Source organism: Gossypium hirsutum, chromosome D02 (assembly GCF_007990345.1).
Source record: "Gossypium hirsutum isolate 1008001.06 chromosome D02, Gossypium_hirsutum_v2.1, whole genome shotgun sequence".
NCBI lineage: Eukaryota > Viridiplantae > Streptophyta > Magnoliopsida > Malvales > Malvaceae > Gossypium > Gossypium hirsutum.
The window spans coordinates 19,464,189-19,487,568 of record NC_053438.1 but is presented as its reverse complement, the minus strand read 5'-3'; the positions used below and the strand labels follow the sequence as shown (position 1 = coordinate 19,487,568).

The 23,380-nt window shown below is 34.5% G+C and overlaps 1 non-coding gene across 1 annotated transcript; it reads left to right on the top strand.

The window, feature by feature from the left end:
- Positions 1–8,113: 8,113 nt before the first annotated feature.
- Positions 8,114–8,221, top strand: LOC121214963 (small nucleolar RNA R71). The gene has a single exon (XR_005910698.1). It is a non-coding gene; the product is annotated as a small nucleolar RNA R71 (small nucleolar RNA).
- Positions 8,222–23,380: the final 15,159 nt, after the last annotated feature.

The window sequence follows — 23,380 nt, the reverse complement described above, 5'->3', positions numbered from 1 at the left end:
GAATTATATTATGATCAATATAAAGAAATATTTTCAGGATTTTTAATAATAATAGAAAAAAAGAAATAAGTAAAAAATGAGAAATAAAATAGTAGAATTTATCAAATCTAAACATGGGTGATTAGCTTACTTCAATAATCATAATCAACTGTCGCTTCGGCTTTTCTTATTCAATCAACTAGTCGATACTCCAGCAGGATCTTCTAATCTTCCACTAGAATAATGAGTCTACAATAACTACTTATATCTCAACCTCACAGTCCAGACCATTTCAGGGATAAGGTATTCACGAATAGGTCATACCAATTTTGGGTTAATTCCCACATTAATGACTTCTTAGGGTTATCAAGCATAGGGTTTAAGATCTTCCTTTCCCGAACAACTGATCCACTAAGAGAACCCTACGAAACAGTTAATTAATCTTACCTCCACTCGTTAATCCCCCACAGGAGGATTAGTTCCTCATAGATCTCATAAATAATATAGACTTGATATATAGAGTAAACATAAAAAATAATTCAAGAATATAGAGTTTAGAAGAAGCCTGATTTGTATTGAATAGAATGTTGAATCCTCACAAAGTTTGATCAAGTGAATAAATATGATCTCTTCCACAAAAGAAAATAACAAAACTTCAATAAACCTAAAGCTTAAGAAAAGTGTAAAACTAAAGAGTAAAAGTAGGAATAAAATTATACACTATGAAAAGATATCCATAACATGTGTTAGATGAGCCTATTTATAGACTTTAGAGTGGTCATCATCTTTAACCTAGGTTAGTTGTCGTCGTCCTTAACCTTAGGTTAGTTACCATCCTCGTGCTTAATGTTTGATTGTGTAGACCAAAACGCCTCTGACTCGTAACTATTTCCCATATAGAGGTGATGTCGTGATACACCAAGTCCTTTGTTGCTACATCGAGGGCAGTATACTTCATCTTTAGGGTGTCTTCAAGGGTGTGTTGCGACATCCCTAGGCTATGTCCCAATATCGAAGGCAGTCTTGAAATCCTTCTATTTTGCTCCCTTTGTTGCAACCTCTAGCTCTTTGTGTTGCAACCCAACGACCAGTATTGAGTTAGCACGCCTTCTAATGGTCTCTTGCACGCTGACAAAGTATATTAGCTCACCCTTATACCTCATTCAGCCTCTAAATTCAATAAAAGACTCAAATTACACTATTTATTGAATTTAGATAGAATTACTAAAACTTTGCAAAAGTGCTTTTATTCAAGATCCTAACTGAATTACGGCAGATCAAACTCCTCCACACTTAAGTCATTGCTTGTCTTCAAGCAAAACAAACAAAAATAGTAAATGAAAAGACGACCAGTGAGCAAATATGGTACAAATGTTAGCTTTGGAGCACATGAATAAGTATTTCATATTCACGCATAATCTCGGAATGATATATAGCTAACTTACCACTTTTGTTACCAAACACCTAATATTAGTATATTACAAAGCATAAAAGCATTAAGGGTCTCAAATATAGGAATCCATCTAGAAATTGTACAAGTAATTTGATTATCCTAGCAGAATACAGAGAATCATATATGTGATTGTTTAAAGTAATGTCAGTTCATGCATAAAGCTACCTAAATCACATAGGAATTTTTGGCTTGTAATGTTTTAAGGTGTAGTACAAGTATGGAACTCAAGAATCATAAGCATCAAATGGATTCAAGCACAAAAATATTTTATCACATCATATTGTCCCCTATTCTCCCTTTTAGTGACCCTTTCTCACTCACCGCCTTATTTCTCATTCTCTAACCTTCATTCTTTCTCCTTATAGGAAATCTTAGGATTATATAGTAACTATGGCTAGCTCATGAGTTTTTGTACACTTAATGAACGAGATTTTCTATTTTTGTGACTTTTTTCACTTTTTTTTCTTTTTCACGGTATCTCACTCACAACTACTTTTATTTTTCACGTAATTTTTCTACTCGTATAATTTCCTTTTCAAATTTTTTTTGCACTTTTAAGCTAACCTATAATCACTATACTACACTGACCTCTCCTATTACTCTATTTTTACGAAACCACTATAATGTATCTACTTATCCCTCAATATGTATGGCCAAACTTCTATCACCATGTAATTCAGGACCAAAGAAAATGGTAAGCACAAATTATCGTTTTTAGCTCAGGCTTTTGTATAGAGCTTCATCAAGAAGTGTTTTTTGGCTCAAAATAGGTACTAAGGAAGAACAAAAAAAGGTTAGCATTTTGGCTCTGAGTGTATACCAAACAATGCCTTAGGTCATCCCTAGGTATCTCACTATTAACAAATTTAGTAAACCAAACAATCACAAATTCAAGAATCTATCATTCATATTAGCATGCTCATTTCATTGTATTTTCTATATCATATGGTATATTCAGTTTTCTCAATGCCTATTTACAGTGTAATATATAGAACTTAGTAGTCTAATAGTAAAAATTTTTAAATCACCTATCATCAAGCAAAATTTACTATAAATACAATCAACCTATATGCATTGACCGCTTCCGGATGTACTAACATCCAAAGTTACTGCAACTAAGGATATGGATTTGAGAAGGTGTCTGTAAGTATACGAGTCAGGTTGTAATATAGTTTGTTTACAATGAAACACTTGGTAAGTATTCCGAGGATCGTACCCAAGGGATTGCAGTTTAGGGAAAACTGTTATTAAGCTAATTATAAAAAATAATTACCAATCTACCCGAGTCACAAGTTAGTAGTGTTAATCAAGAATCAAGTTGATAATAATAATAAACTAAATAAATTTAAGTAAACCTATTTCTACTCCTAGGTTCATGTATTGACTTTTCCTATTCCTTGTTTCAACTACGTGAGTTCCTTTTAGCCTAGATCCAATTTTTTTACCTAATTAATTATTTATGTAGAATTCTAATCAATCAAATAGTTGATATCCTAGTAGGATCTTCCGATCTTCCACTAGAATAAGAAGTTAGTAAGAACTACTTATATCTCAACCTCACAATTCAAACTGGTTTGGGGTTAAGGTGTTCACGAATAGGCCATACCAATTTTGGGTTAATTCCCACCTAAATGATTTCTTAGGGTTTTCAAGCCTAGGGTTTAAGTTCTTCCTCTCCCAAATAGTTAATCCGCTAAGAAACTTTATCATTTAATCAATTAATTAAGTTAAAGCAATTGAAACATGCAAAATTTGCAGAAAGTATAAATTGATTCTAATCTTTACACAAACATTCACCAAACAATGTTAAAGAAAGAAATATAAATAAGAGAATAAGGAAAAGAGATGCCCATGGATTTATCGATTAAAGCATGATTATGGAACAATCTCCTCTTGTGGAAGTCTCACTTTAGAATAAGATCTTCCCATTATATGACCATAAAATAACCTGAGTGAAAACTAAAATGAAAGAAAAAACTAAGAATCAAACCCTAAAAATTGTGTGTTTAAATTGATTACAATGACCTTTATATAGACTAAACTCGAAATATTAAAGTGCGTAAATTATCCTTGAAGTCCTTAGAGTTCGACTAAGACAAATACACCTAATTTCCCTCCAAAATGTAATTAAAACATGCAGGAGGTTTTGGGCTGCATAGGGGGTTGGTTACTACACAGGCCTACAGTATTGCTACATCAAAGTCTGATGTTGTGACATCGAAGGTCCGTGTCACGATATCGTGGGTAGTTTCACTCCTAAACTTGGTTTTAGCTTTTGTCTTCGATGTTGAGACATTAGAATCTTAGTGTCGCAACATAGGCATCAAATTTGGCCCGATTATGCACCTTTAGCTCTTGATTTGTCCTACAAGACCATGTAACCTTATTTAGATATATAGAATGTAATAAAAACAACTAAAAAGCATAAATTACTACTTTAAGCATGAAAACCTAAATATATACTAAGATGCTTTGACTTAACTATTAAACAAGCTAAAGTTATGTGTAAAAAGGATGTAAATAATAGTGTATTTCATGGCAGATCATACATGCTCTTAACTAATCACTTGTATTTCTATAAGCTCAAACACACAATTGGCAAGAAAAATCAAGAAAAAAACATAAAAATTAAAAATTAAACAAATTTTTTATGTTACCCCCCACACACTTTAAATAACACATTGTCCTCAATTTGTAGCCCTAAAAAGATAAAGAATGAAGTTACTCAATTGGTCGTGATAGTTTCGTAAGAAATTGGTGGGTGCTTCCTCCTTTGATCGTTGAAGGCTCAAAATCATTATGTCTCTTCCATGTGGGGTTCTAAAATAGAAAATTAAAATATATAACAAATAATAATATATTATTACCCCTACCCCTAATGATGTAAGTAAATAAAAAAAAATCTTCTCAATTTTAATACAATCTTTTAAAAATAAAAATTAAGGGTTCAGTCATCCTCCTCAAAATTCATCTGGTCATCTTCTCTCCTTTTTCATCTCCTTCTTCCCTGTCGCTTTCATATTCCTCTTCCTTCTGCTCCTGATGCATCGGCCCAAACATATATGGCATGTAATTAGGTACCATAATACTATTCTGCTGTTCGAACTCCTGAAAATTTGAGCTTGACTGCTGCATCCAGTGTATCATCCAATCCAACTTGGGATGACTGCTCTCGCCAATTTCTTGTTGAGTGCTCGATTTTGCTTTCCTTTGAGACAAAGCCGAAGCGACCGTAGTCTCTTGTTTCTGTTTGTTCCATTCCTTTATCTGTTTTGCCCGAAGCTCAGTACTGTGTATACAGGGTATTGCCTATTCTTTGAGATGGATTCATTGATTGCTACATAGATGCCACCATAATGCCTACTATTTTCCATAAAGTCATCACTAAGTGAGGAAAGAAGACTCCCACTTTCTGGCTATTGACGCACCGTTCATATTTTGATATATCCAGTTTCCGATGTATACCTTTATTTTCAAAATAACGTAAAGAAAAATCACTCGAAAAGTATTGACATTAGAAACATTCAAAGTTAAAGCAATTCTAGTGCACAAAAATTGAATCCACATTTTTGCTTTAAGAAACATTATTGCTTGATTAGAGGAGGTTGGGATATCAGTACTTGAGCGACATTTACATTCACCCCTCCTTTCTGTTAGGAACTTTATAATGTTATCCATGTTTATATCTCAAAAATATTCTAAATTAGTTTCTTCTATGAAATCTTTTTCATAAAATAGAGCATTATAAAATTCACAAGTAACCCGAGTGGGTGATTCGTACTTCTTCCCCTCGCACAGGTATTGTTTCCTATGAATGTTCTTTTTCTTTTAGACTCTTGGTCCTGTACAGATGTGTAAATTCTTGAACCATAGGGACTACAACAGAGTCTTTTGGGATTGTACAAAAACATTTTTCAAATCCCCTGACATATCTCCTGACAGAGGACCATCGATGGTTCAAATCCCTTCTCTTGAAAAAACATTTTTCCCTGAAGTTCTACGAAATATTTCCTAACATTTGGATTCAGAAATTGGAGAGATTTGGAACCATCGATAGTTTCGGTTCATTAGTTCTTCTAACCTTTCTTGGAGGCATAGTAAATATTTATGCTAAAACTAATGAAGTATCACGCAACAATTTTAATGAAACACTAAAACTAAGTTAAGAACCTTTAACCTTGATAAGAGATTCATTGGATTCCTTGAGAAACTTGTTGTATTGCCTCTAGCCTATTATGCCGATCTTGTACCAAAGAAGATTGCACCGAAAAGAGGAACTGCATAAGGAAGAAGAGAAGATAAAGAAACTTGAAGTTTTTTAAGAGTTTTAGGTTTTAAAGGATTTAGGGATTTTTGGAGAATATTAGAGGTTAAAGGAGTTTTAGGTGATGGTTACGGTGTTTTAATGTGAAAAATAAGGGTTTTAGGGTTAAAATCTGGGTAGAAGAAGGTTTAGTCTGCTGGGTTGCATAATCAGGTTGGGGCAACCCTACAGAAAATTCTAGCGATTTTGCAACACATGGGTTTCGTGTCGTGACACCCCTGGCAATTTGCCACTATCGTGACATCGGGGTTTGATGTCACATAACACTCTGAAATTTTGGAATTCTGGGTTTTCTGTCTTCGGTGTTGCATCACATAGAATCCATGTCATGACTTCAAGTTAATTTTATCAATTCCTTCAATTCTAACTTTGATGTTGCGACACGAGGTTGTCATGTCACGACACTAGCTCTATTTTAGCCCAAAATTCCAATTTTTAGAGTGTCTCAGTTCCTATAAAACATTACTTTAATACCAATTAAAATCTACACTAAACAGTTAGCTAAATATATGATGATTTATATAGAGTTAAATATTAATCCAAAATTTTCAAGTTTTACTGTTGGCTTCATCTGACAACTCCATTAATGCATATGAGGACACTTCTCTGGTTCTTTTAGTGTTAATCTATCACTCGTCGTGCCACTTCACCTTCTTATACTTATCACTTTCCTTGGACCTATTCTTTCGACCTTCACTGATTATAGAAACTATGTCTCTTGATTTAGGCTTATTAGAGTTAAAGATAGATAATTCATTACAATGCTCCCATAACTTCCTCCTATTTTTCTCACTTTATTGGTGGCCACATTTAAAAATTTCTATTTCACCATTAATTTTCATGGTTAGTTCATTCTTTAGATCGATGGTGGACCTTGATGTAGTTAGAAAATTTCTACCTAACAGAATGGGTATCTCTTGATCTTTTTCAAAGTATAAGACTAAAAGATATGCCAGAATAATAAAGTAGTGCATTTTGACTAGCCCATCTTCCAATACTCCATTCGGATGCACGGAAGATTTCTCAGCCAACTGTAGTGTAATTTGCATGTACTTGAGATCCCCTAATCTAATATTTTCACATATAGATAAATGCATTAAACTGATGATGTCTCATAAATCAAATAGGGCTCTATTGAAATTGATGCTTCCTATCTTAATGGGAATTGTAAAATTTCTTGGATCTTTTAGCTTTTAGGGAACTTGTCTAGATATAATAGCACTACAGGAAGTGCTTATATTAACTTTTTCCCCTACCCTAATTTTCCTACTCCTAGACATGATTTCTTTTAGGAATTTGGAGTATTTAGGAACTTTTTCAATTAGTTCAATTAAAGGTACGTTGACATTTAATATTTTAAACAAGTTTAAAAAACTTACAAACTCGTCTTCATCTCGTTTTTGTCTCAATTCCAACCTTGAAGGGAACGGTACCCGTGTGATCGCAGGTTCTTTAGTCAATTCTTTCTCTGGCTCAGCTACTAGTTCAATTACCTCTTTTGGTTCTGGTTCATTGTTAGCCTCTCGAGGGTCCTCCTGAAGATCTTCGGCACTCTTTCTTATCTCCTATTGTCTCAAAGTTTCTGGGCTACTCAAGACTTTGCTCGAACGGAGCACGATTGCTTTCACATGCTCTTTCCCCTCCTTTCAAAAATTATTTTCAATATTACTAGGAATGCTAGTGCCAATTTTGCTCTCATCATATTAATCAATTGTCTCATCTAATCTTCCATTTTAGTTAATGTTTTTGTCGAGATAGTGCACTCAGACTGGACTTGCTTCACGTCTGTTCTCATTGACTACATTTTCCCCTCTATCCAATCCAAGCGTTGACCACATACAATATGGTCATTTGGGTTGGTCCTTTCCTAAGGTTTCTACAAATTAGGAGGTTGGTAGTTAGCATTTTAAACTTGGTTTGAACTACTACCTCCTTGATTTCTTCCCCATCCCAGGTTCGGGTGATCTCTCCATTCAGGATTGTAATTATTTGAATAAGGGTTTTCAGCCCTATTCCCTATGTAGTTCACATCCTCGATAGGATTATTAATCTAATGGAAGAGTGGTTTATCTTACCATATATAGATGTTGTACTATTTGAAGACTCAATGAGATTAAGTCTATCCACTAGTTTTTGATATCTGTCGTCCTCCTGGACAGCCTTTACCAAAAATGGTCTCTAGCCATATATATTGTTCAATTGGCCACTGGTAGGAGTTCATCTTCATATTTTATATTAATTCGTACGCATCATTGTACATTCAATTCATTAAGGCTCCTCCTGCAACTCCATCCAATCCTGACCTTATGTGTACACCCAACCCATTATAAAATATTTGTAGTCGTAACCACTCTGGCAGTCCATGATGTGGACATTTTTGAATCAATGTCTTCAAAATTCTCCCAAGCTTCGTGAAAACTCTCTCCCTCTAACTGCTTAAACATAGTAATTTCCTTTCTTAGTTTGATCGTCTTGCTAATAGGGAAAAACTTTTGTAAGAACTTTCTTGCAAGTTCTTCTCATGTCGTGATAGACCCTAGTGCCTACGAATCTAACCAAGAAAAGGTGTTATCAATTAAGGAGAAGGGGAACAACCGAAGACGAATAGCATCATCGGGGACCCCGTTATATTTGAAAGTGTCATAAATTTGAAGGAATCGTTTTAAATGTTGACTCAGATCTTCTGCCATCGTTCCTTGAAACTACTAATTATTCTAGATCATCTAGATCATAGCTGGTTTAATTTCAAAATTATTGGCCATGATAGTTGGCCTTATTATACTCCCTTAAACCATATCTAGATTTGGTAGCACATATTCCATCAGAGTTCTTTCATTACTTGCCATGAGATTGTTTGCGAGTAGTTGTGGTGGTGGATCTTCTAGGGTATTGTTGTTAACTTTGTCCAACAGCAAATTTTCTCTTGGTGGTAAATTACATGCAACATGTGGTTGGTTTTGCATTGGCTGTTGTTGTCAACGATTCCTACAAATTATTCTTTCAGGATCTGTGAATGGCTCTATAGGTGTTCCTATACTATGAGTCATACACTAAACCCAAATAGAAAAGATTAGGGAAAATAAGAAAGTGAAATCATAGCTATAATCTTAAAGTTTTCTAATTATTCTATTAAAGTTCCAAAATTAAAATCAAATTAATGGCGTTGCTTCCCTAGCAACAGCAGTAACAACTTGACTGCCTCCGTACGTATAAACGTCTAGAGTAAAAATCTTGCACAAAATATATGGAAAGGTGAGATCCGCAAGTAGGTCGATCAGGTTGTACTATAGTTACAACAGAGTAGATTAGTACTTCAAGGATCGTACCCAAGGAAGGTAAGTACTTAGTGAATTCTAACCAAAGCACAAATAAATCTAATTAGTACTTTAGATGAATTATATTACGATCAATATAAAAAAAGGTTTTTGGGATTTTTAATAATAATAACAGAAAGAAAAGAAATAAGTAAATAATGATAAATCAAATAGTCGAATTTATCAAATCTGAACATGGGTGATTAGCTTGCTTCAGTAATCATAATCAACTATCATTTTGGCTTTTCTTGTTTCATCAACTAGTTGATACTCCAACAAGATTTTCTAATCTTCCACTAGAATAATGAGTCGGAAAGAACTACTTATCTCTTGACCTTACAGTTCAGACCAATTCAGGGTTACGATATTCATGGGTAGGTCATACCAATTTTGGGTTAATTCCCACCTTAATGACTTGCTAGGGTTATCAAGCCTAGGGTTTAAGATCTTCCTTTAATGAAAAACTGATCCGCTAAGAGAACCCTATAAAACAGTTAATTAATCATACCTCCACTCACTAATCCTTTACAGAAGGATTAGTTCCTCATGGATCTCATAAACTATATATACTTGATATATAAAGTAGACATGAACAATAATTTAAGAATATAGAGTTTAGAAAAAGTCTGATTTGTGTTGAATACAATGTTGAATCCTCACAATTTTTGATCAAATGCACAAATCTGATCTCTTCCACAAAAGCAAATAACAAAACTGTAATAAACCTAAAGCCTAAAAAAAAGAAAAACTAAAGGCTAAAACTAGGAATAAAATTATACACTATGAAAAGCTATCCATAACACGTGTTAAATGAGCCTATTTACAGACTTTAGAGTGGTCATCGCCCTTAACCCTAAGTTAGCTACCATCCTCGTGCTTAATGTTTGATTGTGCAGACCAAAACACCCCTGACTCGTAATTCTTTCCTGTACAGAAGTGATGTCATGATACCAGGTCCTGTGTTGTGACATCAAGGGTTGTATTCTTCATCTTCATTGTGTTTTCAAGGGTGAGTTGTGACACCGAAGGCAGTATTGAAATCCTTCTACTCTGCTCCCTATGTTGCGGCGTCCAGCTCTCCTTGTTGCAACGCAGCTGTAAAAACCTTAACCCGTAACCATCACTGGATTAGGATTACGAGGCATTACCGTACAAAACACAGATCAACACAGTCATTTATTTAATCACATATTCGAACCAACTAACATGCAACAAAGCCGTATTACATGTACTTTATAAATATAACATACGAACCATAAGGGCATCTCATTCATGGTATTCAAATACCTAAATTAAATTCAAGCATATTTTATTCCATATATCAATCACATATATCACCTCATTCTTTAATATACATCTATTTCAATGGCTAATTATTATACAAACCATTTTATATACCTATGCACTTTCACATAACGAGTTAAAAGAAATCATATTATACCATTTATTAGTTATCCAAATATGATTCATTAGCAAACATTAACAAATGGTTAAATATAATTCTTATACATTACCAAAATTCAAGTGCAATCCAACATAACAAAATTAGCGATTTTGAGCACAAATGACAAATCAAGCATACCAATTTCGCAACTAAATTTTATACTAATTATACCAAATACCAAAATCTCATTCTCATCAAAATGAACCAAATACCATAGCCGAATATAAATATGCATCATATATATATCATAAATTATCCCACCTAATGACCAAATCAATTTTCATCATTCACAAAACAACTTACAAGGCAAATTGTAGATCAATACATAGGTCATTAATAAGCCACACCAAATATCCAAATTCATATGGCATAGCATAGTCATCACAAAACAACCCGTGTTTCTGGGTGGTCTACCTCTAGCTGCAGTGTTGCTCAACCTCGTATTCTGCACTGTATCTTGCACGGCCAACTCAGGACATTCACGGATGAAATGATCTAATGATCCACATTTGAAAAAATCCCGACCATTCAATCTACAATTATCGGGATGTCGTTTACCGCAATGTTTACAGTCAGGTTCATTTGGTCTGACATTTCCAACAGTAGTTATTGAAGTAGCTTCCGAACTCATAGGTGCTCTGTCTCGATCTCGTCTAGAATAACCCACAATAGCCTTTGAATGGCTAAAATCATCTCGAAACTTCTTTGATGCTGTCTGAAATGACTTACTCGATGATCTTTTTCGCGAATCTCTAGCTTCAAGGTCAGCTTTTCTTTTCTCTTGCCCAAGTTCCTCAACTTTGCATGCTCGCTCAACGAGTACCACAAACTCTTTTATTTCCAGAATCCCGACTAACAACTTAATGTCTTCATTCAAACCATCTTCAAATCTTTTACACATTATAGCTTCAGTCTCACAAATTCCCGCTCATATTCTGTCTTTATCACTGTCACGCAACCTTGTTTTAACTCTAGGAATTCTTTGCATTTTTTATCTATAAATCTCTGACTGATATATTTCTTCTGGAATTCAATCTGAAAGAACTCCCAAGTAACCCGTTCTTTTGGAACCACTGATACTAGTGTATTCCACCAGTGATATGCAGTGTCCCTTAAAAAAGATACAACACATTTGATACATTCATCAGGAGTACAAGATAATTCATCGAACACCCGAATCGTATTATCAAGCCAAAATTCAGCTCGCTCAGCATCATTATCAACAGTAGCTCTGAACTCTTCGGCTCCATATTTTCTAATTTTATCAATCGGAGGCTTATTTAATCGCATCGGATTAGTAACTTAAGGTATCACAGGTATTTGGGGAGGATTAGGCAGGGGTGGAGGTTGTTGAGCAGTCGAATTTGTCTGGATATACTGTGTGAACCATTCGTTCATCATCTGGAAGAAGGCTTGTTTAGCCTCTCCCTTGTGGCTACTCATAATTGGCCTAGAATCAGCCAGCGCTGCCCCTTGAGTGGGAACGGGTGCATTACTTTCCACATCGTCAGCTACGGCTCGATCGGGATCCATTTACTATACAAAAACACATTTCTAATTGTCAAGAATCATCACTATACAAAAAGACATTTTTAATTGTCAGGAATCATCACATTATCGCGGTTTATATATATGGCATGTATAGTTAGACTCACACGCACTATGTTAGTCTTAAAACCAACTAAACCCTGCTCTGATACAAATCAAATGTAACACCCTTAACCCATAACCGTCACCAGATTAGTGCTACGAGGCATTACCGTACAAAACACAGATCAACACAGTCATTTATTTAATCACATATTCGAACCAACTAACATGCAACAAAGCCGTATTACATGTACTTTATAAATATAACATACGAACCATAAAGGCATCGCATTCATGGTATTCGAATACCTAAATTAAATTCAAGCATATTTTATTCCATATATCAATCACATATATCACCTCATTCTTTAATATACATCTATTTCAATGGCTAATTATTATACAAACCATTTTATATACCTATGCACTTTCACATGACGAGCTAAAACAAATCATATTATACCATTTATTAGTTATCCAAATCTGATTCATTAGAAAACATTAACAAATGGATAAATATAATTCTTATACATTACCAAAATTTATGTGCATTCCAACATAACAAAATTAGCCATTTTGAGCACAAATAACAAATCAAACGTACCAATTTTGCAACTAAATTTTATACTAATTATACCAAATACCAAAATCTCATGCTTATCAAAATGAACCAAATACCTTAGCCGAATATAAATATGCATCATATATATATATATATATATCATAATTTATCCTACCTAATGACCAAAGCAATTTTCATCATTTACAAAACAACTTACAAGGCAATTTATACATCAATACATAGGTCATTAATAAGCCACACCAAATAGCCAAATTCACATGGCATAGCATAGTTATCACATAGCAAATACAAACACATACCAACATTAACATTTAACTGAATAATTAACCACATGAATATATCAAATTTTCTGAATCACAAGATAGATTATACACATCATCTATCATTTATCAATGCATAAAAAAGCTCATTTATATAGTCAAAGTAACTTCCATCAATTACACCATTTACTAACCAACTCGCATGGATAAAACCACAACACATAAAGACATCTATCAACTACATTAACATCACTAAAACCGGTTCATAAAATCATACATCGCACAAGATATACCATATAACACATTTCCAAAATGAGCTAATTATAAAGCCAAATTCACATCACTTTCAAGCCAATTCACGTGGCTATACATATACAAATCAAAACCAACCATAACAAAACTAGCCTATACATGCCATACGTTAAAAGTACAAACTCTTAAAGTATCGAAATAGCAATCGATAGTGTGACGATGATCCTTGACGATCCCCGAGCTCGAAAATACTTTCAAAATCTATAAAACAATGAAAAGACACACAAAGTAAGCTTTGAAAGCTTAGTAAGTCATAAGCAATTAAATTATCACAAGAACATTAATAGTTCAATTCAAATAGGCCAAATTTAATCAATCTCATACACATATAAAATCATCTTACTTATATAATTACATATTACCACATTAAAAATTCCACTTACCTTGATCTTTCATGAATATATAAACTTCTCACATACCTGAACCATTTAGCTCAATTTCATCTTTGGTCTCATTTTGTCAATACCCGATGAACCATTCGGAATTGTTAAGGATACACGAAAATCATATAAAGCTTGTACAATGCCATATCCTGGATATGGTTTTACATGTTAACACATTTCAATACCACTGTCCCAAACAGGGTCTTATACGACACATATACGATGCCAATGTCCCAGACATGGTCTTACATGAAATCACATCTCAGAAGTCCTTATGTCATGACATCAGTATCCTATACATTTCTTAAGGTTCGTTCGGGGCTTTCGACTTCGTGATTAAATCAATTCATGCTCAAAACTAGTCATCCAATGCTCAAATCAATTTGGCAAGATATATATTAATACATACAATTCAATTCGAATACATATAATATATATACATTTGAATTTAAAAACATTTAATTACTTATGAACTTACCTCGTACAAAAACGAACGAATTGGAACGACTATTCAACAACTTTTAACTTTCCCCGATTCAAATCTGATTTTTTCCTTTCTTGATCTAAATCAATTCAAATTTAACTTATTTAAAGACATATTCATTCAATTTCATCCAAAAACACATAAATGGGAATTTTTCACTTTAGCCCCTAACATTTCACATTTTTACAATTTAGTCCCTATTTCAAAACAAAACAAAATACTCAAAATTTCATTTAACCCATGTTTGGCCGAATATTCCTTAGGTCCTTAGCAGCCCATTAATTCATTTATTTCACATTTAAACCCCTCAATTTACAAATTTCACATCTTAATCCTTAATAAGCATTTTTATCAAAAATTACTTAGTAACACATGATAATCTAACATCAAACTCTCATAATCCACCATCAAACAATAAAAAGCTTAATTACTCATCAATGGCATTTCATGAATACATCAACCAATTCAAAAATTTAAGCATAGGCTAGCTAGTATACGAAGCAACGATCTCAAAAATGTAAAAATTATCAATAATCGAGCAAAGAACATACCTAAATCAAGTCCCCTAAGTGTCGAACTTAAAGCTTCAAAAATGGCTTCTTTTGCTTTGGTACATTCGGCCAACAAAGATGATAATACATGCATTTTATGTTTTGTTTTATTTAATTACATAATAATATAAAATTTACAATTTTATCAATCATTTATACATTATAAAATCACTTATTATAAACCCATAACCGTCCACACCATTATTCAATGGCCAAATCACAACATAAGGACCTTATAAATAATTAATTAAAGCAATTAAGCACTTTAACGTATGCTACTTTTGCATTCTATGCGATTAAGTCCTTTTATCAAATTAAACAACCAATCGATAAAATTATTTCACGAAACTTTCACACATATTAATTCACATGCTGTAAACACATAAAATAATATTAAAATAATTTTACGACTTCAGCTTTGTGGTTCTAAAACCACTATTTTGATTTAGCTAAAACCGGGTTATTACAGCAGCGACTAGTATCGAGTTAACACGCCTTCTATCGGTCTCTTGCACTGTCACAAAGTATATTTGCTCACCTTAGGCCTTATTCGGCCCTTAAGGTCAATAAAATACTCAAATTACACACTTTCTTGAATTTAGATAGAATTACGAAAACTTAACTAAAACTTAACAAAAGTGCATGTATTCAAGCTCTTAAAGTGCAAAAACTAGTTTAGTTTGCTACATAGAATTATGGCAGGTCAATAAACTTTGGCTAAAACCAACCAAACAACTCTTTGAAATACAATAAAAACTGAAGTACAATCATAATAACAAGAATTGGTAAACATGCAAACTGTTTCTAGAAGGAAGTTTTCTTCCTGACCAGTATTCAGTTGGAAACTTACTAAACAGTTGTAACGACAAATCCTTCCTATCTAGTAAAACTTAAAGAAAGATTTAAGAGTTTACTAGTAGACAAATTAAGAAAGGTATCTTCTACAAGCTTAATGATTAGTTCCTTCGTTAACGATGAAGAACACTTTTGGGTTTTCTTCGATGATAACAAATGTGAGTAGAGAAGATGAAATAAAAATCTTCTCTCCGCTACCGGGTTGTCCTATTTATAGTGAACTCTACTCTAAATCCCACTCAAGCAAATCTCTAATTAATAATCGTGCACACTGGCTTCCACAAATTAATCACATCCTACGAGATTCTCTCAAGGTGTCTTGGTTATTGATATGTTACCTCCACTAAGATGCCAGATTACTTAAATCTTTCCCACCAACCACTATTTCTAATACATAATTACATCTACAGTAACACAAAACATGAGTGGAAGACTTATTATCGGGAGAGTCCGCCAAATAAGGGTCTTACCAAAATAAAGAACTCGCCAACCGTGAAATAGGAATCTGAAAACTTGGCGAAGCTTAGTGAAACACTTTGCCAAGAAATTTGTCAATGCTAACCAATCTAAGCCTCACGACTTAGGCGTTCTTGCAAGTACAATCTTCCAAAACATACTAGTTTACCAAACGAGGGTGTGACAACTCCCCCACCTTTATAAAAATTTCGTACTCGAAATTTCATACCTACGAAGAGACGAGAGTACTACTCTTTCATGGTGTTTTCTCTCTCCCACGTAGCTTTTTCAACTCTACGTTTCCTCAATAGAACTTTCACTAAGGAAATTTCATTATTCTTTAATGTCTTAATCTCTCTATCTAGAATGCAAACAGACTCTTCTTCATATGAAAGGTTCAGCTCCACATCTAACGCCTTTAGTTGTACCACATGATCTGGATCAAAATGATACCTTTTAGCATTGACATGTGGAATACATTGTAAATCCTGGACAATTTTACTGGGAGTGCTAAAAGATATGGCACTAGTCCTATGTGCTCCAACACCTCGTCAGGTTCAATGAACCTTGGTCTAAGTTTCCCTTTTAACCCAAAATGAATGATTTTATTCCAGGGTGAGACCTTGAGAAATAATTTTTCGCCAATTTCATAGGACACATATTTCATTTTTTGATCCATATACACTTTCTGGCAATCCTGAGAAATCTTTAAATGAATTTTAATGATCAACACCTTTTATTCTGGTCCGCGAACCAAGTCTGGACCAACCAACTTCTTCTCACTAAGCTCCAACCAGCAAACTAGAGATCGAAAATTATTTCCATATAACGCCTTGAAGGGTGACATGCCCAAACTAGCATGGAAATTGTTGTTGTAAATGAACTCCGCCAAAGGTAGATATTTCTCCCAATTCATTCTGAAGTTAATCACGTAGCTTCTAAGAATAACCTTTAACACTTGGATTACCCCTTTTTATTGACCATCAGTTTGAGGATGGAAGGTAGTGCTAAATCGAAGCTTGGTTCGAACAGACATCTACAGCTACTTTCAGAATCTAAACGTGAATTGGGGATCCCGATCAGAAACAATTGAAAAGGGAATGTCGTGTAGTCGGACTATATTCTAAATATACAACTCCAATAAGTAGTTTGTACGTACTGCTGTAAACTCAAAATTATATAAGGTTTTTCTATGTGTTTTTCCACTTTTTTCCTTAATAAATATGTTTATCTTGAGTAATTGTTATTAAAATAAGTGAATTTTACTTAATTAGTAATATTGGGCATGAATCTATAAACTATGTGAAATTCTGCTTAATTACATGATTTTTGTACATATTTTATATTATTTCATGTTAATTTATTAATATGTTATTTTTCACTATGTAGGAGGACTATTGAAGATGTGATTAATGTGAATGAAACATGGACATGCACAAAGTAATTCATGTGGATGGAAAGACCGTGCAATTTGGGTCATGAGGTTGATAAATTGACCCAGTAAAAGATGTGTTAATAGATAGACATGTTTGCTAAATTATTGGATTGAGAAACCATCCAACAAGGGGGAACTAAAGCCTAGTTTCGACACAAGTAGATGGCTGCCCAAAAGCAAGCATTGGGGTATTTAATTGAAGGTCCTTACTATTGGAAAATAATAAAAAATCAACCCAACTACTTTACTATTGAAACCATCCACCCTATTGCTATTAATAGCCTTGGTTTGAATTCAAAATGTGGAGACTAAGTCATCCCCTTCTCCTTGAAATGTGGTTAGCTATGTGTGATAGAAAAAGAAGGAATTAAAATTCTATTTTTAGCAAACTCAACCAGTTACCTTCACCTATAAATACCATGCATCAATCCCTTAATCCATCATCACCCGCAACTCATTTTTCTTCTCTCATTAGCATTTTCTCTATATTCCGTTTCCCTTTTCCTTCCCTTGTATAGTCACCCATCTCCTTTCCACCCTTTAGCCACAAAAGCATTGTCAAAAGCATCCTTCAGCCAGTTACCTTAGGACCTCTTTAGCAAAAGAAGCATCAACTAGAACAGAGGAGCGCATCAATTAGAATAGATCCGAAAGGTTGCTGAATTGAATCAGTCAGAATAGATCCAATAGGCCGCTGAACTAAATAGAGTTTACTCTTTCCTCTTGTCATTTTTTTAATTATGTTTGCTTTGAGTTTATTGTTTTTTGCATCAACAATGATATTTTAAATCCTATTTACTAGGATGATTACGTTAATTCAATAAGATCTATTTTATTCATGTTTAACATGTTTAGGCCTCAATCAATCATGTTTTCAATTAATATCATGATGCATTTCATTCATATGTGATTGGGTGCACTCAAATTAGCTGAGCAATCCTAACAGAACGACGACTAGTAAACACATAATTAAAAAGTGCAACGCTCAGTTTAGATCCTTAAACCTGATTAAGTTGAGGTTCGTAATATCTTTAGTTAGCTCTATTATCTTGCATAGTTTTTAGGTTTATGTAATTAAACTATTACAAACATAAATTTCCTTGTGATCTTACATAAATGCTAAGAAACCCTTAGTTAATATGATCAGTAAAATGCATATTTAACTAAGTAAAAGACTCTGAAAGGACTTAATTTGGTTTCCAAACTCATGAAAGATCTAGTTGCCGTGGAAATATTTTCGAACATTGTTAAGCATCATAAAATAAAATGGAATTGATTAATATAATCATCCTAGCCCATTTAATGTTGATTGTTTTTTATTGCTAAATCCATTCATTCATATGTTTATGTAAATTGCATCTAGATTAGAATTGCATAGGGATCAATCTTTGCATCTAGTTAATTTTACTTAGTTTAATCATAGCCATCCAAATTCTTGAGTTTTTACATCAAGTTTTTAATTATAATTTTGCAATCAATCAGTTAAGCTTATACAGTCCCTATGGAGACAATAACTCATTTTACTTACTTATTACTTAAGCGACTATGTACACTTGCACAAACCGCATTACAACAGCCACAAAATAATCTAATTTTGTTAACCTATCAATGATCACCGACACTGAATTCTTCTTTGACGCACTAAGAGGCAAGCTCAAAACAAAATGCATGGTGATGCTATCCCACTTCCACTTTGGAACCTCCAGCGGATACAACATACTATAGGGAACTCAATGTTCTGCCTTGACTCTTTGACAAGTTAAACACATCATTTTGCATGAGTTGGGTACACTTTGCCAGTTTTCTTGGATTAACAGGTTAAATACTTTACGAGTTCTAGATCGTGAGTTGGGAAATTCTTCTAATGAAGATTGAGATGGCGTGATGCATAAGCAATCAACCTTCCATTTTGCATTAGCACACATCCCAAACCATTTAGAGACGTATCGGTGAACACTACATATTCTGTTCTTGGTTCTGGTTGACTCAAGATTGGGGCCTCAGACCAACAGAATTCATTCCTTCTTCAAAATTAAATAAATAACTTCTCATCCTCAAAATCAATTTTAACCAATTTTATGTAGTCTTACGTATTTCATCTCCCTTGATCTTGACTTGATAATACCCCAAACGAAGATCAATCTTTGAGAACACTATAGCTCCACTCAACTGATAAAAAAATCTTCAATTTTGGGCAATGATTATTTGTTCTTGATGGTCACCTTATTTAACTGTCAATAATCTATATACAAACAAAGAGTCTCATCCTTCTTCTTAACGATTAATATCAGCGCACCCCATGGCAAAACACTTGGCCTGATAAACCTTTTGTCTAAAAATTCATGCAATTTAGTCTTTAACTCCTTCAGTTCTACCGGTGCCATTCTGTATGGTGCACTCGAGATAGAAGCAGTTCTCGACACAACATCAATTGAGAACTCCACATCTTTATTTGGTGGTATCCCTAGAAGTTCTTCTAGAAAGACATTTGGAAACTCATTCAAATTTGGTACTTGTTTAAGTCTTCCTTCACCATTATTGAATCCAAAATATACTCCAAATACACATCTTCACCCTTCGCAATCATTTTCTAAGATGAAACAACTAAGACTATACTATTCTTGATATCATGCTTCACCCCTGAAATAAACACCTTATTGAAATATCCGGGTAATACCCACACTCCTCTGGATTTATATTCAACATTCGCATTATCTGAGTTAGCCAATCCAACCCCAACATGGCGTCAAACTCATGGAAACTCAACAGCATCAAGTTCTCCAAAAATACATATCCACCAAAACCTAATGAACAATCTTTTACTACTCTATTGACCATAGTACTCTAACCAAGCGGGTTGGTAACTATCTGGCTAGCCTCAGTAGGGACAACCTTAAGACTCTTTCCATCTAAAAACTTATCACATATATAAGAATAAGTAGATACAGGATCTATCAATGCATGGATGTTGTTGTTGGATAAAGAAAAATTACTAGTGATAACGGCGAGGGCTTCAGTGTCTTCCTTCGCTTGCATCACGTAGACTTTGGCTGAGACATTCGGTCTCAGCTTAGCTACATTCCTCATTAAAGCTCCCTGTACAGACCCAGACCTTGCCACAATACTAGTCATCAACTCTAACTAAGATCTTGAGCAACTTACACAGAGTGTTTATTGTTCCCACCTCCTTTGGTTAGGTAATCTTGTTTAAAATGCTTTAGTGCTCCACAATTGTAGTAAGCCCTGGTGACTTTCTAGCATGTTCCCATATGGTTTTTCCCATAGTTATTAAAGATGGGGACCTTCATCTTCCTTGAACCTTCAGTACTAGCCATGGAAGTGGCTTAATGCCTACTTCAATCTCGATGGAAGCTAACAGTTTGAGACTCCGTTGCTGGAGAAACAGAATAACCTTTCACATCTCTAGGCCTTTTCCAGCAATTGTAATTACAATAGAGCCTCTGCACTTGTTCCTCTCCCTATCTCTAACTTTGCTCCTTTCTTCAATCACTGACTCCATTCTCCGAGCCTTCACATACAGGGCAATAAAATCCCAGATCTCTAATGCATACAACAATACCCAAAGTTATTCGTTTAACCCTCCTTCAAATCTGATGCAAATCCCTTCCTCATCTGAGACCAAGTCCTTAGCATATTTACTCAGCCAAATGAACTCTTGCTCAGACTCAAACACTATCATTCTCCTATGTTTATACTCCAAGAATTCCTTCTTCATTTTCCCAATCAAGAGCTTGTTGGTTCCCGGACTGAACATAGCATGTACGGAGTCTAGAAATACATGCCATTATATAACTTGTGATAATGTGATATCTCCTGACTCAAATTAAACTATGTTTTCGTATAGATAAAATATATCATCTAACTGAGCTGATTTCGATAAGGTTGGGAGTAACGTGTAAGCCTTTGTATGCGGAGCAGCTAGCAGTGCGCCCATAGCTGAGGGCCAGGGAAGTGAGGCAAAAGAAGTCTTCTTCCAATTGATGTTAGAATGGTTCTCTAAGTTCGTTCGAACTAACCCTATGGCTCCACGACCTCCACCCCCTCTCATACCCTAACCTACCCCCATTATTCCTCAAGGTTTGGAATAAATACGTGTAAGCAAGCCTTCGATTGATAAAGTACATAAGTATGGGGCTAAAGAATTTCGCGATACAACTAAAGACGATTCTGAAAAAGTCGAGTTTTGGGTAGAAAACACTATGAGGGTTTTTGATGAATTGTTATGTACACCTGTTGAATGTTTAAAGTGTGTGGTATCTCTGTTGAAAGACTCAACGTATCAGTGGTGGAATACTTTGATTGTTGTGGTACAAAAGGATCGAGTGAACTGGGATTTCTTTTAGATAGAATTCAGAAAGAAATATGTTAGTCAGCGATTTTCCAACAAGAAGCAAAAAGAATTTCTTAAGTTAAAATAGGTGCGTATGACTGTAGCCGAGTACGAAAGAGAATTCGTATGACTCAGAAAATATGCTCGGGAATGTATACCATTAGAGGTTGTTATGTATACCTGATTTGAAGACAGTCTAAATAAAGGTATGAAATTGTTAATCAGGATTCTAGAATTGAAAGAATTCATGGTTTTGGTGGATCGATCACATAAAGCTGAAGAACTCAGTAAAACTATAAGAAAAGTAGATTTTGAGGCTGGTGACATAGGTAAATGACCTATAGGAATTTCACAGTCGTACACTAGCTTTAGTGGGATTTCCGGGAAGAGATAAAGGGAAGCAGCATTCGAGTTCGAGACCTCAGGCTACATCTGTAGCTAGTGTAGGTAATGTCTGAAATAATAAACCTTGATGTCAACAACGCAGTAGAAGACATTTCAGGCAGTATAGATTGAGAGATGGATCGTGCTTTAAATGTGCTTCTTCTGACCATTTCCTTAGAGACTGCCTTGAGATATCTGATAAGGAGAAAGCTCGGAACACTCGTTCAAGTAACACGACTGCAAGAGGTAGACCATCCAGAAATAGTGGAAATACGGGTAATAGTCAAAGTGGAACAAAAGATTCTACGGTTAGATCTGAAGCTCAAGCACCAGCTAGAGCTTATGTGATTCGAGCTCGAGAGGATGCTTCAGCACCTTATGTGATTACTGGTACATTTTCTATCTTTGATACTAATGTTAATGCTTTGACTGACCCGGGATCAATGCACTTATATGTATGCACAACTTTAGTGTCGGATAAGAAAATACCTTATGAGTCTACTGAATTTGTGATCAAAGTAACAGATTCTTTAGGTCAGTATGTTTTAGTTGATAAAGTCTATAAAAATTGTCATTTGATGATTCAGGATTGCAAATTTTCGTCTAATTTGATGTTATTACCATTTGATGAGTTTGATGTGTTTCTCAGTATGGACTGGTTAACTCTACATGATGTTGTTGTGAATTGTAGATGAAAGTAAATTATGTTGGAATGTCAGAATGGTGAAATAATCTAGGTTGAATATGATATATTTGATGATACAGCTAATGTGTTTTAGCTATGTCGACACAAAAATATATCAGAAAGGGATGTGAGGGGTATCTAGCTTATATTTTTTATTCAAGGCATCAAAATTGAAATTTGAGTTGGTTTCGACTATTTGTGAATTCTCGGATGTGTTCCCATAAGAGTTATCAGGTTTACCACCAGTCAGAGAGGTTGAATTTGCTATTGAGTTAGTACCAAGAACTTGTCCGATATCGATAGCTCCGTATAGAATGGCACCAGCAAAATTAAAAGAGTTGAAAGCACAGTTGCAAGAGTTGATAGACAGAGGATTTGTTTGGCCTAGTTTTTCTCCCTGGGGTGCTCTTGTATTGTTTGTCAAGAAAAAGGATAGGTCAATGTGGTTATGTGTTGACTATCGACAGCTTAACAAAGTCACGATCAACAACAAGTATCTTTTGCCACGAATTGATGATTTGTTTGATCAGTTGAAAG